Source organism: Triturus cristatus, chromosome 2_1, assembly GCF_964204655.1.
Source record: "Triturus cristatus chromosome 2_1, aTriCri1.1, whole genome shotgun sequence".
NCBI classification, from domain to species: domain Eukaryota; kingdom Metazoa; phylum Chordata; class Amphibia; order Caudata; family Salamandridae; genus Triturus; species Triturus cristatus.
The window spans coordinates 610,584,123-610,603,354 of record NC_140581.1 but is presented as its reverse complement, the minus strand read 5'-3'; positions in this window follow the sequence as shown (position 1 = coordinate 610,603,354).

The following is a 19,232-nucleotide window of genomic DNA, read 5'->3' as shown; positions in this document are numbered from 1 at the left end:
CTGCAGCAGCCCGGGCTGAGACACAGGACGGGGGAAGGGGGCGGGGGGGCTGAAGCCCTTGGGCCTGGGCAGAAGTGTGACTGGGAAGGCGCGACCCCCTTTGCATCACTCCACGGCCCCCCTGGGGGTCGCGCCCCACAGTTTGAAGACCCCTGACCTAATATGATAGATGAACCCAATTCTTTGAAGGTAGGCCAAATAGAATCTGCCAGAACAGGATGCAGACAGAAGATTGGACGGATTCGGATCTGGGAAGGTGACCTCTTCTAAGTGCAACACCAGCGTCGCACACCTCTATGATACTACTCTCCTCGGGTCTTCCGAAATCTCCTTCTAGATGATTAGATTAGTGATCATTATCTCAATTTCTTGAGCAGAGTTTCTGGCAGCAGCAGGGTCTGAGACAGCGTCTCGGACAGAGTCTGTAGCAGCATACGCGTTGGGTCGGTGACGAGTTGGAATGGCGGATCTGACAAGTCAGTCAAAATTTCTAGTTAACTTACCTCAATTATACTATTCTGTATTTGTGTACCTCCCCCCCAAAATTGCAATATCTGTGTTTTCCCCTATTCTGATTGGTTAGGGCGAGGAGGGGAGTTCATCACACCATATTAAAAGTAATAATTTTACTGTGGACTATTGTTCTATGTTTCCGCCCCTTAATTTACTTTCCCATAGCTTTTTTCCCACCGACATTTTACATTATGATCATTTTAAGTTATACATTTTATTCAAAATTGTTGCTTTTGTCCGGTTCAGGGTTTTACTTTCCCAGGCATCTTCGCCTAATGTTGCCTTGGCTGTGATTTAAGTGTGTCATCCCAGTTTCCGGCAAGTTTCTATGCGCACGCACGCGGCTCACGTGAGGTAGGGATTTCAGTCACCCTCCGAGGCCCAAACGTGAACTAAAAATAAAGTCAGAAAAAGACACGTTAGAATGTGACAATAAATGATTTCACTGTATACCACTTAGCTCTACTCTATCCCCATTTACTTATTTAAATCTGTTGCATTAGTGTTTAATAGAACTTACGAGTTTTAGTTCAAGCAGTAGCATATGCGTTAACATGTGAGTTTCAAGCGGCCATATTTAGTGCTATTGCGCAGCTGCAAAGTTTTCCCACCAAGCGACAGAATATGACATACTACGTAGATGCAGTAGACGCACGTGCAATGAAGTTCCCACATTTTTGGCGGCCCTTTTTAAGACACTCGGGTTACTTGTTAGTAATAGACATAAGAAAGCTTCCCCTAGATACAGTATGTCGTGTATAATGCAATATTAGTATTTACAAAACGTGTTGGTTACATGTTATTTGAGAGGATTGCATTCAAGCAAGTGTCTTTAATACAAAACCTTGCTTTATCAGAGTGAACTGGCATACAATGAAGTGGGGTAGAGTTCCTAAGAGAAAAAAGCAGGCCAATTAGGTCGCTGAAAGGACTGGTGAAAGGGAATCTTTCAAAGGATAGGTTGGATACGATAGTCTCAGAGGGGGAAATTCCTCCTTGTTGAAGAAGTGCCCTCACACACCCAAGCGGGTGTCATGCTCCATCATCGGGCATTGCTCCTCATGGGTGTGGCGCTGCTGTCCGCCACGGGCCCTGCGTGAGGGCTCTTTATCGGAAATCTTGTGGGGAATGCCGCAGTGGTGAGTGCGGTGGGTGGGGAGTGATGTGAGCGAGTAAAAAACACTGCACTGGTACCTTTAGAAAGCTTTGTTCAGGGGTATGTGTGGTATGGTTAAAAACTGGAGCCAAGAGTAATACTCTAGATCGAATAGTCAGAAGTGTGAGTATTTTCCTTCTGCTAATCTTGGTGCTAGTGGTGATGAAAGTTAATGATTCTAGGTCTAGTGACAAGGCTACCATGCCGCCACCTATTCATGTGTAATGCAGGTGTACATAGCCCCTGGGGACCTTCATCGTAGCTTACCCCTTACTTGCCACTTTTTTTAAATGATCTTTGCTGTTCCCATCATGCACTGGGACAGGTACAGACTAATTTGCATGTAGCCAGGTTCTGAGCTGGGATGGTGCAGTGAGCTAAAAAACGGTGATGGATCAAAACCATGATCTCTTGACTTGGTAAGAGTATTCTGCATCATTCAGAAACTCTGTCCATCACCACCCCCTTTTTCCCAAATCCATTTTATCCACACTCAGTGTGGGAGGGTATGCTCAGACGTGAGTCCCTTGCTCATTGCACCATCAGGATTCAGGCAAGCCGGGCCGACGAAGGCTGTGATGCCAGAAACCGGTCCCCGGAAGCTTGTTTCCTTCCCAGTATAAGAATTGGCTTGGTAGTTTGGTTTGCCCTGTTCCCATCATGCACTGGGACAGGTACAGACTAATTTGCATGTAGCCAGGTTCTGAGCTGGGATGGTGCAGTGAGCTAAAAAACGGTGATGGATCAAAACCATGATCTCTTGACTTGGTAAGAGTATTCTGCATCATTCAGAAACTCTGTCCATCACCACCCCCTTTTTCCCAAATCCATTTTATCCACACTCAGTGTGGGAGGGTATGCTCAGACGTGAGTCCCTTGCTCATTGCACCATCAGGATTCAGGCAAGCCGGGCCGACGAAGGCTGTGATGCCAGAAACCGGTCCCCGGAAGCTTGTTTCCTTCCCAGTATAAGAATTGGCTTGGTAGCTTGGTTTGCCCTGTTCCCATCATGCACTGGGACAGGTACAGACTAATTTGCATGTAGCCAGGTTCTGAGCTGGGATGGTGCAGTGAGCTAAAAAACGGTGATGGATCAAAACCATGATCTCTTGACTTGGTAAGAGTATTCTGCATCATTCAGAAACTCTGTCCATCACCACCCCCTTTTTCCCAAATCCATTTTATCCACACTCAGTGTGGGAGGGTATGCTCAGACGTGAGTCCCTTGCTCATTGCACCATCAGGATTCAGGCAAGCCGGGCCGACGAAGGCTGTGATGCCAGAAACCGGTCCCCGGAAGCTTGTTTCCTTCCCAGTATAAGAATTGGCTTGGTAGTTTGGTTTGCCCTGTTCCCATCATGCACTGGGACAGGTACAGACTAATTTGCATGTAGCCAGGTTCTGAGCTGGGATGGTGCAGTGAGCTAAAAAACGGTGATGGATCAAAACCATGATCTCTTGACTTGGTAAGAGTATTCTGCATCATTCAGAAACTCTGTCCATCACCACCCCCTTTTTCCCAAATCCATTTTATCCACACTCAGTGTGGGAGGGTATGCTCAGACGTGAGTCCCTTGCTCATTGCACCATCAGGATTCAGGCAAGCCGGGCCGACGAAGGCTGTGATGCCAGAAACCGGTCCCCGGAAGCTTGTTTCCTTCCCAGTATAAGAATTGGCTTGGTAGTTTGGTTTGCCCTGTTCCCATCATGCACTGGGACAGGTACAGACTAATTTGCATGTAGCCAGGTTCTGAGCTGGGATGGTGCAGTGAGCTAAAAAACGGTGATGGATCAAAACCATGATCTCTTGACTTGGTAAGAGTATTCTGCATCATTCAGAAACTCTGTCCATCACCACCCCCTTTTTCCCAAATCCATTTTATCCACACTCAGTGTGGGAGGGTATGCTCAGACGTGAGTCCCTTGCTCATTGCACCATCAGGATTCAGGCAAGCCGGGCCGACGAAGGCTGTGATGCCAGAAACCGGTCCCCGGAAGCTTGTTTCCTTCCCAGTATAAGAATTGGCTTGGTAGTTTGGTTTGCCCTGTTCCCATCATGCACTGGGACAGGTACAGACTAATTTGCATGTAGCCAGGTTCTGAGCTGGGATGGTGCAGTGAGCTAAAAAACGGTGATGGATCAAAACCATGATCTCTTGACTTGGTAAGAGTATTCTGCATCATTCAGAAACTCTGTCCATCACCACCCCCTTTTTCCCAAATCCGTTTTATCCACACTCAGTGTGGGAGGGTATGCTCAGACGTGAGTCCCTTGCTCATTGCACCATCAGGATTCAGGCAAGCCGGGCCGACGAAGGCTGTGATGCCAGAAACCGGTCCCCGGAAGCTTGTTTCCTTCCCAGTATAAGAATTGGCTTGGTAGTTTGGTTTGCCCTGTTCCCATCATGCACTGGGACAGGTACAGACTAATTTGCATGTAGCCAGGTTCTGAGCTGGGATGGTGCAGTGAGCTAAAAAACGGTGATGGATCAAAACCATGATCTCTTGACTTGGTAAGAGTATTCTGCATCATTCAGAAACTCTGTCCATCACCACCCCCTTTTTCCCAAATCCATTTTATCCACACTCAGTGTGGGAGGGTATGCTCAGACGTGAGTCCCTTGCTCATTGCACCATCAGGATTCAGGCAAGCCGGGCCGACGAAGGCTGTGATGCCAGAAACCGGTCCCCGGAAGCTTGTTTCCTTCCCAGTATAAGAATTGGCTTGGTAGTTTGGTTTGCCCTGTTCCCATCATGCACTGGGACAGGTACAGACTAATTTGCATGTAGCCAGGTTCTGAGCTGGGATGGTGCAGTGAGCTAAAAAACGGTGATGGATCAAAACCATGATCTCTTGACTTGGTAAGAGTATTCTGCATCATTCAGAAACTCTGTCCATCACCACCCCCTTTTTCCCAAATCCATTTTATCCACACTCAGTGTGGGAGGGTATGCTCAGACGTGAGTCCCTTGCTCATTGCACCATCAGGATTCAGGCAAGCCGGGCCGACGAAGACTGTGATGCCAGAAACCGGTCCCCGGAAGCTTGTTTCCTTCCCAGTATAAGAATTGGCTTGGTAGTTTGGTTTGCCCTGTTCCCATCATGCACTGGGACAGGTACAGACTAATTTGCATGTAGCCAGGTTCTGAGCTGGGATGGTGCAGTGAGCTAAAAAACGGTGATGGATCAAAACCATGATCTCTTGACTTGGTAAGAGTATTCTGCATCATTCAGAAACTCTGTCCATCACCACCCCCTTTTTCCCAAATCCATTTTATCCACACTCAGTGTGGGAGGGTATGCTCAGACGTGAGTCCCTTGCTCATTGCACCATCTGGATTCAGGCAAGCCGGGCCGACGAAGGCTGTGATGCCAGAAACCGGTCCCCGGAAGCTTGTTTCCTTCCCAGTATAAGAATTGGCTTGGTAGTTTGGTTTGCCCTGTTCCCATCATGCACTGGGACAGGTACAGACTAATTTGCATGTAGCCAGGTTCTGAGCTGGGATGGTGCAGTGAGCTAAAAAACGGTGATGGATCAAAACCATGATCTCTTGACTTGGTAAGAGTATTCTGCATCATTCAGAAACTCTGTCCATCACCACCCCCTTTTTCCCAAATCCAGCTACCTGGGGCCTGGCTGGGTCCACTGGAGCTCCTGCTGGTTCTACTCATGTGGGCTCCGACGGCAGACTACACTGTTGTATGTCTCCTATGGATGTTCAGGTGGCTTCCCCAAGAATTGTAGATTTGTCTGGATTGGGAGCTATCTTGTGTCAATCGCACCCGAGTTCTGCTGCCGGGCTCCTTGATACATAATGAGCTCAAGAAGACTGCATTGGATTACCCGTGGTACCTGCCTTAGGTTACTTCCTCATCCATGCCGCAGTCTGATGAGTGACTGCAAACCCATAGCCTTCGTACCCCCAAGAGCCAAAACGCTGTTTTTTGATTGTCCACACATGGATGGCTAGATGCAGCACTTTCTAGTGGACAACTATCACCCAGGGGCAGAGAAGAAATGCTGTTGCCTAGACCCCTACAGAAATTCAACTGCGTGGGGGGGGGGGGGGAGGAAGTGGTGGAGTTTGAAAGAAACCTAACAATAAGTTAAATAGACATTACCTTTGATGCCAGTGCTACATGGCCTCTGCAGCTTAGTAGGTAGGGTCTGACACCAGCCTCAAGTGGGGTCACAGAGGATTATTCGCTCCTTCCTTAAATGAGAACAGAAGATAGTAGCGAAAGGTTCGAAAGCATTTAATTCAAAGTAATTCTTCCATGAGTGATGACAGGAGATTGTGGGGGAATGGATATAGAAACACATTTGGGGATCCTCAGAGCTACCAGTTTGGATAGAACTGTCGGCGAATCCTTACCTGACAAATAGAGGTTTTGTCCCATATTTAACATGAGCATACAACTGTTGATCCTGAAATTCTAGTTCCTATGTGAACCAAACAATACAGGCTTTTTGCACAAAGTTCAATAGATCTGTAACAAGACAATTTATTTTCATACTCTGAAAACTTGTAGCACACATGAAAACTGGCAGGTCTTTTGAAACTAATGGATATGACACTAATGGAACCAGGTTCCGGTCATTGGCATCTAACTTAAACATATTGCCTTTCAAACGTTCATCGCTAAACACTTATATCACGCCGCATCCATACATTCCCAATAGCCCCGGTTCATGCTGGAGACTCCAGATTTCTAAAGCAAAAAAAAAAAGGTTTCATTTCAGCTGTCTCTCGGCTGGAATTACCTCTGTTTCAATATAAGTCAAAGGGGAAATCATTCCCCCGACTTTTTTGGCCCTGAATCTCCCACTTTCCTCCCCTAGAACATTGGCATGCATGCGCATTCTACCAAATAGGTCGTTAATTTTTTATGCATGATTAAGACTGCCGCACTTGAAAGTAAAAAGTATTTTAATACGCTGACAAGACTATGCGCAAGAACTGTAAGCGGCTTTTAAAGTACAGGTCAGGTGACACCTTGTTAAATGTGTGGGTTCCTTGTAACCTCATCTTTCTGAAAAAGAGTATATTCTTGACGTAGTGCAAGGACGTCTCGTCGGAATTTAGCTGTGCGCTTTACAAATGGGATTGTATTGTGTATGTGATGCTCGGTAACGTAACACCTCTAAATCCGCTGTTGTGTCTACGTAACGCTGCTTACTCAACACGCCTTTCAAATCAACATTAAAACCCTACTTTTCCCATACATGATTTGGTTGGCTGCTTTTGTGCCAGCAAAGGTAACTCTCGTGTTTTTCTTTTACTTATACTTTACTTCACTTATTTAATGTCATACCGTCGGACAGAGGTGGTTTCAGCATCCGCAAATCCGTCAGACGTGTGCTCAGCTGCCGGCGAGCCGTGCTCTGGAAGCTTCCATCCTTTCTGGTGGAATTGTGTCGCCGCAGGTGCTGTAAATCAGCGCAGCGGACACCTGCACTCAATAAGGGCCCGGTAATGAGGAGGGCGGGACAGCTGCTGCAAACTTGAGCTGAAAGCTTCCTACCTGGTGAGACTAATCCATATCAGCCCCGGCTGAAGCTCTGCTCCCTGCAGCACATCAAAGCCGCGTTTCTCCTTGAAAAAAACACGCGGCCTAGAGCACAGGAGCCCTTGTTTGTTTGCCTTGATTTAAAGCTATAGCGACGCTGGCGGTTTTCTCTGGAGCTAAAAGGCCGTGCTCAGGGAGGTAATTTTATTTTCGGCCCCGAGAAGTAGCAAGTGCCTTAAGCATTTAGAGATATGGTCTTACTATGCAGAGAAAATGTAGATTTAAACGTGATCTCGAGAGACTGTGTCCGCTTGATATCAAATGAGGTTACAGTGGAAGGGATTGTTTTGCAACTCTCGCAGTGCGACATTTTACACAACGGTGAGGGAATGAAAGGCAATATATTTGTGTATTCAGTCGCCGAAAAAAGCTTCTGAACGCTTTGTCCAAATAACATAACACCTTGTGCATAAGGACCAGTGCTTAATTTGTAAAAAATTAAGTGCCAGGGCCCTTCTCGGAAGGCCACTGCAGCTTTACAACCCATATACCCTTCCAGCGCTGCCAATGGCAGTACTGGCATAACACCTAACCATCGCACCCCTAAAATTGCAGGCCCCACAAAGCTATAATAATGACACGAGAGGCTAGGATTATTCAATTTCAATGTATTTTGACTAAATAAACATGGTTGTTGTGCTCCATGTGGTGGACCGTCATTAGAGTCGGTACTGACAATTAAGCGCAGGTGCTGAGCACCGGAAACCATAGGCACTAATTAAGCACTGATAAGGACAGGTTGTGGATAGGGGCCAGCTGGGTCCATGTTATTTATAAGGATCACAATTAGACTAAGTGCGCCTTTTCATCTCGGTATTTGCTCCTAGTTTCTCTTTTTCCATTATAAAAGGTATCGCAATCCCTTATTATCAGCAGATTTTAGTATCTTTCGATATTCCTCGGCAGAACCGGTTCTAGAATTCTGATTGTGGATTGGCAGACATTCTTTTAATCGAAGTGGATGTTTATTGCCCTTGGCCGCTTTGTATCTTCTTTTTATGGTAAAAAGATTCATATTATCTTGTTCAATTTTTAAACGTTTTTATTCATTTACGTTCCAGATGTTTAATATTAATTCCTTTACAAGTGTTGTTAACTCCTTGCAAAGTTCGTTCAGTCCTTCAACAGGTGTTCCACCCTGGAATCTTGCACCGTGAGCTTTCTCAAGGGTGGTAACAATATTGTACAATAAATTAGCAGATAACTAGGGAATTTCAGTGTTTTTTTCAGTTGTAATTCATAACAATAACAGTACTTTCAAATGAGTTTCTTAGGTGAATTTCTAAGAGGTTTTTGACTTTCAGTCTGTTGATGTAGCCAGTCCCAACTATGCACAGCCTTCAGTGGCACGCAGCGGTATTTGTCTGCCTCCCCTGCAGGCAGCTTGCTCAGCATGGCGTTCTGATATCTAGGAGGGTTTTGCCTCCGACCAGTGCCAGATGCAAGTGCACAAACCATCCTTTTTGGCTGTGCGGGTTCCCACAGGGCCAGGACTTTGTGCTTTGGCAAAGTTGAGTCTTTACATCGCAGATTTAAGCAGACCTGCTGTTTCCCTGCAAGACTGAACAATGCTTGCCTTAACCACGCATATGCCTTAACCACACATGCGTGGTTAAGTGCAAACGGACGGGAGAGAAACCGGAAGGCATGCAGCAGGAAGGACGGACCAGGACGTGGCTGGGTAAGTTGATTTGGGGAGGTGGGGGTAGGTTTTAGTGGGTGGGGCTGGTTTTAGGACTCAGGGAGGGGGGCTGGGGTCGGAGTGGTTTTTAGGGGGCTGAGCTTTAGGGCGCAGGACAGGAAAGGGGCAGTTTCAACTCTGGGGGAAGTTGGGCTGTGGCCGGCAGGAGGTGGGGGTAGGTTTTAGGGGGGTTGGGGCTGGTTTTAGGGATCAGGGAGGGGGGCTGGGGTCAGTAGTTTTTAGGGAGCTGAGATTTAGGGCTCAAGGCAAGGGTTAGGAAAGGGGCTGTTTTCAGGCCTAGGGGGCAAATGTGTTGGGTCCTGGGGGATATGGGGGTAGGTTTTAGGGTGTGGGGGCTCGTTTAGGGCTCAGGGAGGGGTGGCTAGGGACGGAGTCGTTTTTTGTGGTTAGGTGGTCGGGTTTTAAGGCTCAGGATAGTGGGGGTCGGGATAGATTATAGGGCTGGGGTGGGTAGAATACATTGCAGGAGGGCCAACTTTTAGAGCTTAGGGCAGAGAGCGAGGGGTGTGATCTTTACCACACATGTTCCTTTACCAATCATGTTTTTTTCTTGTGTGTGGCCCAAACTGTAGGTTTGCACAAAGATTTGGCATCTTCTAGCACGATTTCTGGTTCATAGGAGGGCACCTGCAAGATTTATCCAGCGTGGGTGGTCGGGACTGTCCACGGTCAGAAAGCTACAGTCGAGTAGAAAATGTACTTGAAAGGCAGCAAAATCAACTCGAGAAACTATGACAACTGGTGCGCAGCATGGTGCAGTTAATGTTTATTTTTCAGCGCAGAGCGAACTAGAGCGAAATCACAGTGCGAGCGGCGCAACGTGCTTATTTCTGCCTGTTCATCGAATCTCGCAGAGTTTTATTGTAACCCCACAGAATTTCGTGAAGTGAAACTTCACGAGCTCCACCCAAGCTTAATAAAAATGCTAAAGCATGTGTTTATTATGCATGTCCCCAAAAGTGCACTTCTCCTCAAGTGCTGTTTGGTGACAACATCCTTACAGTGTGGAGTAATCACTGTGTCATGCATATCCCTCTCTGTATCACCTACCACCAAATAGGAAGTAGATTGAACGGACAGGTCAATCAGCAGCTCAGCAGGCACCCTGGTCATTTGCAAACTGTGTCCATGCCTTAAAACGTCTCTGTTCCTGGCCAAATAAGTCATGCCCCTCTTCAGACTCAACAATGGTAACGAGTAGCCTATTACACTTTGCATATCTGCAGATATACTATATGTATATGTATGCACACACACATGAGCTGTGTGAAGTAATGATCACCAGTGTGCTGCAAATTGGCACTGCTTCGCTTTAGCATGAAGCTCTTTAAATATTTGAATTAAGATGATAACTTATTTCCTATATTGTAACAGTCTACAAATGGTAAGTATTGAGATGTATGCCTGTTTACTTAACTTTGAATGTATGTGGGAGCTGTGCATAATGTAGTGATAGCTGAATTCAGAAAGGAGCTTTGATAAGGATAGTAAAATATTCACTTGAATTGTTCAGTTTGAAGAGTGCTGTATGCATGCAGATGTAGCTAAATGTATTCCTCCTCCTTCCATTATTTTGATAGCTATGCAAAAAAGAAGAATGAAGAAATGAGGCATGGGGTGAGAGAGAGGGGACTCAGTGGATGACTAGGACCAGTCCACCATTGCATTGCAGGACCTGAAATTGAGGGCAATAAAAGACTGAGAGTGAAGTAACCATTCACAGATATTTTTGACATACTCATGTCTCTCCTCTAAGCCCTTTCTAATGTGGAATGTCAAAGCATTATCAGCGTCAGACTGACCCTTTAATAAGGACATTCCTTGAATGCTGCAATACCAGTGAATTGTTTCAGAAAATCCAGCAATCACAACTGTGGATCTAAAGGAGTACATCAAAGCTTCTTGTATTCGTAGTGTATGTTGATCAACGAAGGTGTTTATGGATGCCTATGTTTTTTTCCTTGCAGATTTTATTCGGAGCGCATCCTGGACTTCGACCCTTCTACCCAAAAGGCTGATATTCCAATTGCATTATTTGTTTAACTTTCTGTGTGCAGTTTCATTCCTGCACTTGTGTGGCCCACTGACAATTTGACCTGACCTACTATTTTTGTAATGAATGCATTTTCGATTTTCAAAAAAACAAAACAGCAAATTGGCAAATACAATTTGTGCATTATTACCCTGTTCTATTAATTTATCTAATCACTATGTGCCCTATATGGGGGCAAGCATGTATTTAGCATACATAAGCACAGGACTCATAATTTTAACCAAATACATTGCAACAGAATTCACGTTATAATAGTGCGGTAATACACATCCGAACAGTTGATGGGTATCATTCAGCACTTTCTGGAGGTATCAATTATGGTTCCTCATTTCTGAAAGCTAGGTATGCTTGTAGTGAAGGCCAGTTATCCCTATGGCAGGAGGCTCTAGGCAGCATGGAATCTTTTACCCCTGAGTGCTCCTGGTATGTAGATAGGTCCGTGATCCAATTGTCTCTACTAGGCGGTCAGCCGCGTCCCCATGCCATGACAACCCTGTGCTTTCTCAGCAGCAAATTCAGTGCAACAAATTTATGACTGTGTTTTGGAACGTCGTAGAAATACTCTAACAAGGCCATCAAAGACGTGGCCTCCAGTTTCAATCAATCATTTATTTTAGTATATTTATAACTTCTTGCTAATCTGACACTTTCTAATGGTATAACCAAACCAAAAGCAGCACACCAGCATCTCATTCACCACAGAGCCAGCAATTTGTGGAGGATTTTAAAGTGCACCCTGATAACAGTTGAGTAGTAAATTCGGTGATTAGATTTTAAGTTTATCAGCCTGAATTTGCTGGGTTTTTTTCCGCCTTTCATATGCTGGCAGCAATATAACCCTTATTCGGCTGATATTTCAATATTGAATACCCCTCCCCATTTACTTTTTATATAGATGTCCTAATTTTGGATTTCGCTTACTATATTATTGTACATTCTAGTCAGAACTTTAGTAGGCGAAAGGTTACACAGAAGCATTGTAAGCAGTTACCATTCTGGTGGCTCATCTGACATGCTCTGAAAATGTTCCCCAAATGAGGATTTTAATCTGCGATATATCATTACATCATCCAAGGTCGCCCTTGATCAGCCCAGGTACTCTTCAATTTGAATTTTTGGTTCCTAAAAAGGTCTCCCATTAAATTCACATTCTTGCGTTGCAACATTTGCGTAGGCCCCTTTTCTGCAGTCATTGCAATGCTGGAGTTATCTGCCAATGGTATTAGTGAAGAATATACTTTCTCAGTACCAACCATGTTAGAAAGTCTGTCCCATGCCCAAGTGTTGCATCTCACTGTGTGAAGTTCACTTATGGGTCAGCTGCATAGCAGGACTAGAGCAGTGGAGAGGGGACCTGAGAGCAATAAACCAGCTTCAAGATTGCAATGTGGTGCCTTCCTATAACTATGAAGCCAATAGTGGACACATCAAACAATCAATCAATCAGTGTTTGTTAAGCGCGACTACTCACCCATGAGGTTCTCATGCGCTGGGGGTTGGGGGGCTGCAGGACCTGAGGTTCAGTCGAAGAGCCAGGTCTTGAAATCCTTCATGAATTGGGTCTGCGACACGGATAGCCTGAGGTGGAGAGGCAGGGTGTTCCAGGTTTTGGCAGCGAGGTAGGAGAAGGATCCTCATCTGGTCCTGGTCTTGCGGATCCGAGGGACGGTGGCAAGGGCCAGTTCGGCAGAGAGGAGGTGGCTGGTGGGTATGTGGAATGAGAGGCGGTGGTTCAGGTATGCTGCTCTGATGCCATGGAGGGCTTTGTAGGTGTGTGTGAGGAGCTTTAATGTGACTCCTTTGTTGACTGGGAGCCAGTGAAGTTCTCGCAGGTGTTTGAAGATGTGGCTGGGGTGGGGATGTTGAGGACCCGTCTAGCTGAGGTGTTCTAAATGTTTTGTAGTTTCCTGAGGAGCTTCCGGGTGACGCCTGTGTAGAGTGTTTTGCCGCAGTTGAGTCTGCTGCTGATGAGTGCACGGGTTACCATCATTCTGGCCTCAGTGGGGATCCATCTGAAGGTCTTTCGAAGCAGGCAAAGGGTGTGAAAGCATGATGAGGAGACAGTGGGGATCTGGTGGTTTTTGTGAGTAAGGAGTCCAGTATAGTGCTGAGATTTCGTGTGTGGTCCGTGGGGGTGAGGGGGGATCCTAACACGGCGGGCCACGAGGAGTCTTCCCAATCGAAGGTGTTGGGCCCCTGGATGAGGACTTTGGTCTTGACCTTGAGACAGCTGTCTCTCATCTAGGTAGCGACGGCCCTCATCTCATCGTGGAAGTTGTTTCTGGCGATTGTGAGCTCATTGGTGAGGGAGCGGACAGCTGAGTGCTGTCAGTGTAGGAGAAGATGTTGAGTCCGTGGTTACTGACTATGGCTGCGAGCGGGACCATGAAGAGCGTGGGGCTCAAGGAGGAGCCCTGGGGGACTCTGCAGATGCTTTCCATGGGTTCTGCAAAGAACGGTGGGAGTCTGACTGCGCCTACACCACCAAATAGTACATTTCAAAGGTTGTAACTGTAAACCGTCTTCTATCATAGAGAAGCTGACATTTGCGCCATGCTATCTGCAGTTGTTGACCAGTTCATGCCAACCTTATCATCAAGGCCTTTAATTACCAACCAAAAAACCTCTTCATAAGTGGAATTGGTTTAGTCGGAAAGAAATAAAAAAGGTTGGGCAAGGGCAATACCATTTTCATTAGCACTATTTTTCCGGCTCCGACAGCGGACGTTTTATCCATCTCTTAACAGATGCATTCAGTGAGGTTATACATTTCCTGTAGTTTTCTCTGATAATTTATTTCTATACCCCAGTGATATTGAGTCCCCAGATAATTCATTTATATAGTTTGCCATATTACTGCATAGTCTAAATCAACATAGCTTTTTTTATGATCAGTGGAATTAAGCCAGATTTTGTCCAATGTATTCACAACCTGGTCCATCTGCCACAGACAGCCCTTTCGTAGATAATTGTATTTAGATTCTGCTTGTATTACTCACTGCCAGAATATCATCTGCATACGAATGCAGGGTTTTGGAGGTGCCAAAGCTTATGCACCTATGATAATGGTATTCCCTGAATAAGCTAGGTAGTGGATCAACAGCCAAAGCAAAAAGGATAGGCACCAGGTTGCAGCTCTGCCATGTTCCTCTGCCTGTAGTTATTGGTGCCAATAGATGTCCGTTCAACCTAATTCTGGCAGTTGGCTTAGAGTATAATAGGTTGGTCCAATTAACCATACCTTTACCTTACCCATTTACTCTCTCACTGTCAGTAAAAAATCCTACTCAGTGGAATTGAAAGCCTTAACTGCATTGAGAAAGGCTGCTACCACTGTGATATCGGGGTCAATCTGGTGCATTTCCACAAATAGGGTGTACTGATTGTTGACTTTTGTTCAGCCTGGTATAAAACTGTACTGGTCTGGGTGGATCAGGCTATGAACGAGTGGGACAATCCTATTTGCCAACAATTTTACCAAAGTTTTAGTGCCCACATTTATTAATGATATTCTTTATTAGAGTCACATTTCGTAGGCGATTTGTCATGCTTTAAGAACACTATAACAACTTCCTCCCTAACGAGGGGTAATTTGCCTTACTGAATAGCTTCATTATATGCCTCTAACCAATGGGGGCCAGGACTGCAGCATATGCTTGATAACATTCAGTCGGCAAGCCATCACTACCAGGAGCTAAACGATTTTTGATAGACCGTTTTTCTCTTTTAATTTCTTCTATTGTGATAAGGCAGCATAGAGGTTCTCGTTGTTGTCTCTCCAGCTGCACCAAAGTTGACTTTTCTAATTATTTATTGACATCCTGCACATCTAAATCTGCATGGATATGTACAGATTCAAGTAATTCTCTAAATATAGTTACTATCTTATTTGTCTCATATTGAGCAATATTCACAGCCCCCACCCCCCAGTGCCTTGAGACCCTTATGGATGAGTCGTCGCGCTTAACAAACACCTGATTGATTGATTCAATTTGGAGAATATCTGCCGCAGCCCAAGCTGGGTAAATCCTTCCCACCAAAGTGTGGCCTGGGGTCTCTCCTTCACCATATTTCCTAGCTGCCATAATCTTCCCCAAGAACTTGACTTACCTTTCCCCAGCGTCTAGGATGTTCCCCCCCCTTTAGAGTTTAGTTCCAAGAAATCGAAGGTGTTTGGTGTTCCAACTTGTGGTTGCTCAATCAGTCTAATATCAGTCTCTAGTTTAGCCAGTATTCCTCATAATGCCTGAAGACTGCAGATCTCTTGGCTATGCACTCAACACTGACGACTACTTTGAACACCTCCCGAAGTGTGGCCCATGTTTTTACCATCCCTCAGTTATTCAAGAACTACTCCATTACAGCATTCAGTATATCTCCTTTAAATTCCTGATCTAGCAGGTTAGTCGGTTGTAGTCTCCATGACCTAGTGATGTTCTACCTATCTAGAACATTAATTGCTAGTAACGCTATTGAGTGGTCTGACAGTATACGGTCCATATGAGCTATAGTATATACCCACCGCTAATATCTTGAGTACCCAGACAGAAATTCTATCTAAGATGCAGTCTCTTCTACTGTGGAAAAGTAGGTATAGGCTCGTGCATCAGGGTGTCTAATCTGGAATAGGTCTATCATCCCAAACTGTTCCATAATGCCCTGTTAGCATGACCATAGACAATGGAGTGGTCACATTGGAAATAAACTCAACATATAATCAAATATCACCTTTAGTAAATCAAATTAAACAATTTATTCATTTTTGTGGAGCAACAGGTTATTCAAATTCAAATGGCAGCACAAATGTCTACATAGTTTTGGAAAGGTGCTCCAAGGAAGGAAAGTTGGGGAGTGCTCAAAGGGTGTGTGTTGGTGAGGGTTGGCAAAGAAGGAAGAGCGATGTGCAATATATACATCAACAACTAACAGTAGCCTATCCAGCCATTATGAAGGCATAATATACATGAAAGACCACAGTATTTAATTGTCACAGTAAATCAATCCTTGTTGACTGTATGTGGAAAAAAAAAAAAGACGTTTCAACCCCAAAGATGTATGCAGGGAATTTGAATCCTTACGGGGGGTCTTCATCAGGACTGGGAGAGACACCTATGGGTGGTTAAAAATAAAATGACCTCATTACTTAAGGTGATGGAGAACAAAAAAATAATTCATCAATCAAAAAGGCGTTAATGTAAGTTACCCTTCAGTCCACCAAGATAAATCTGGTGGAGTGCTCGGAATAATGGACCTGTAAGTTCCTATGTTGTAGAGACGAGCGCTGGTATTGGTTGCATGATTTTGTATGTGCGGAAAGGAATCACTGGGAGTGTATCTGCAACAAAATGGACTAGGGCGTGGTAAAATACTGAATGTATAACTATCCCTAGTACCCTAAAAGATGTGAATGAACTTACTCAATATCTGTTCTGAAACATGAAGGAAAACAGGAGATGCAGAGTTAATCAAAATCTCCAAATGGGATTAAATGCAAAAGCGATCTGGCGACGTGCACGTGCCCGGTCGGCATGTTGTTTGCTCAGCTGCTAGATGCTGACAACCACCGCCCAACGTGGCGGATGTCAATGTCTGGGATGAAGAAACATTCACAAGGGGGAGGATGCACAATCTACCCTGGTCTACAAGGCCGGGCGGGCAGTTATGGTACACGCCATAAATATTAATGGGATGGAGAGTGGGCATATGGCACAACGATCTAAATCAGACCCTTAGTTTCCAGCTGCTAAGAAAGCTTCTTCCTGTCAGTCCTGCAGACCCTAGTTCCTCAGGACAGGATTCTGGGCCCCAGGTCTCTCTCTAGTCAAGTTTCCTACAGTGTCTAATCCTCTTTAGTCAGCTGTGCCCTCTTAGTGTCAGTAGTCCTGCTTTTTGTGTTCCTGATGCAGGTAAACAGGAGGGTAACCATTTGGTATTGGAGAGCAGTTCCACTACCTAGGTGCCAGTGGGATTCAGTGGTCCTTTAGTCCTTGTGTGAACCCCCTTCTTCCAGCAGGAGCTAGAAGTCAGAAGTAAGGGTTCTTTTCCAGCAGGGCCACCTTCTGTAGATGGAGTCTTCCCAGGTCAACAATGTTCTGAGTTAGTGGTGGAGGTACTAGATTATCCTGTGCATGAGGCAGTGTTTAGAGGAATTAAACCACCCAGTCAATTTCTTGCAGTTCGTCACCTCCTTTTGGAGCACTTTCTATTTGCCTTATCCAGAAGCCCTGCTTTAAGATGGAGACCCTGATGCCACCAGGCAGGGCAGGTCTGCTGTTTGCATCTTTGACACTACCCTACCTGACAGGGTCTAAACTGTTTTTCTCTCCCTCTGTGATTGGAGTCTATCTGTTTAGGAGAGTCCTGGGGATGAATGGAAGAAGCTCTCCCTGACATCTCCAAGTCAAGAAAAGGTAGTGTTAACATTTCCCTTTGTTCTCACAAAGGTTCCTGTCCACTCCAAGATAGCTAATCCCTGCTAAGTGGTCAGCAGTTAAGACCCATTGGCCCTCCCGGGCCCAGAGGCAAGTCATTGTTCTCTGAGCCAGAGTTGTGAACTTCCCCAACCAAGGATGTGTATTCCTGCTCAGAAGTTGGAATGAGTGACAGAAATGGGTTTAAGCCGATTCTGGCAGCCTAAAGTAATTTTTTACAAAGTTACTTTTCTGCCAAAATTACCGAAAATCTGACTTCACCATTAAGTCAGAGTTCAAATAGACCATTCAGAAAATAAATTTGAGGCATTTTCAAGTCCTTGTATAAGCGGAAGTGGAAAATAAAGATTTTTATCTGATCTAGCCTGGCCTACAAAGTGGAATTGCTTTTAGGTTTTATTTCACTCTGAGGGTGCACTATTCCCAATATGTATAGTGCCCTATTTGTATAAATTAGCACCCTGCCCATGGTTCTACAAGGCATACCTAAGGGGGGGGAGGGCTTAGAAATATATAAAAATAGGATTTTCCAACATGGCAACAGCATTTTTGCCATGTGCCACTGAAGTGCATTTAAACTGAAGCATAGCCACAGTGCAGTGGTGCTCCTGATAGAAACTCATTTTTGTCATGGATGTGTTTGTTGTAAATACACAGTGCAGTCTTCATATGACATTTAACCTTTCATGTCAAAGGTGCAGCAAAGGCATGATTTTCAAGGGACCAATAGGGAAGTGAAATAGGCCGAATAGGGAGTTCCAGTGTACACTACACACATGTTTCAGAGGGGAACACAGGCGTTTTACTACTGTTTAGCAATGGTAAAGTGCACAGAGTTCTAAAGCCAGCACATCCAGACATACAAATATTAGGACATACAAATATTGGAGGACCACAGAAAAATTATGAAGGGATTCCTCCCACCTCTTCTGTGCTTGTGCTGAGGATCTATGCCATTTGCAGGTGATTCATTTCAGTTCAAGTAGTTCCCCAGTGAATCATTTGTTTATCAATTGGACACATTTTAGAACTTAGAACTGCACAGCTGGGGAACCACCAATGCATGTTCCTGCACGGAATGGATTGTGCAGTTCATGCCATGCAGGAACAGGGGTGCATGCACACAAGGGAACACAACATGTGCCCCCCTGCATGCACCACCATGCATAGGGGTAAGTGGGAGCCCTGTAGGGCCCCCTTTATTTCTTCACTGGCAGCAGTTTCATGGCGTGAGAACCGCCCTGAGACCTCTTGGTGGTGCCGTAGTGGCACCGCCAAGCATATTGCACCCTCAAGACCCCCACGCCACTGCCAGGGATCGCGGATCCCTGGTGGTTGTGGCAGTTGACTGGATGTCTGACCGCTGTACTCGAAATGCGACGGTTGGACTGCTGGTGCGGCAGTCCCCGATACTACAGCGCCTCCACCGCAAGCTTGGCAGTCCCAGGGACTGACACGCTTATAATTAGGCCCTAAGTATAGGTTCAACCTAGTCCATGCTTAGACTAACGTGTCAGAGGTGTTGTGGTTGTATGGTTGTCTGTTAACTGCTTGGATGAAGTCCAGGCACTCCAGGTTTTCACCGAAGTTGTTAGGTGAATTGGTCTCCAGCCTATCAACCCTTACGTTGAAGTTGCCTGTGATTCAAATTTTCCTGCTGTGGGTCTGTAGTTTGTGGTCATTAATCTAGGGCAGCCAAATTGTATCCTGGAGCATACCACCGTAAGGATTTATTTATTTAATAAGAAGTTTTACATAGTGCTGCATTTCTCCTGAGTGACACAGAAGTAAAGACTACAATAGCA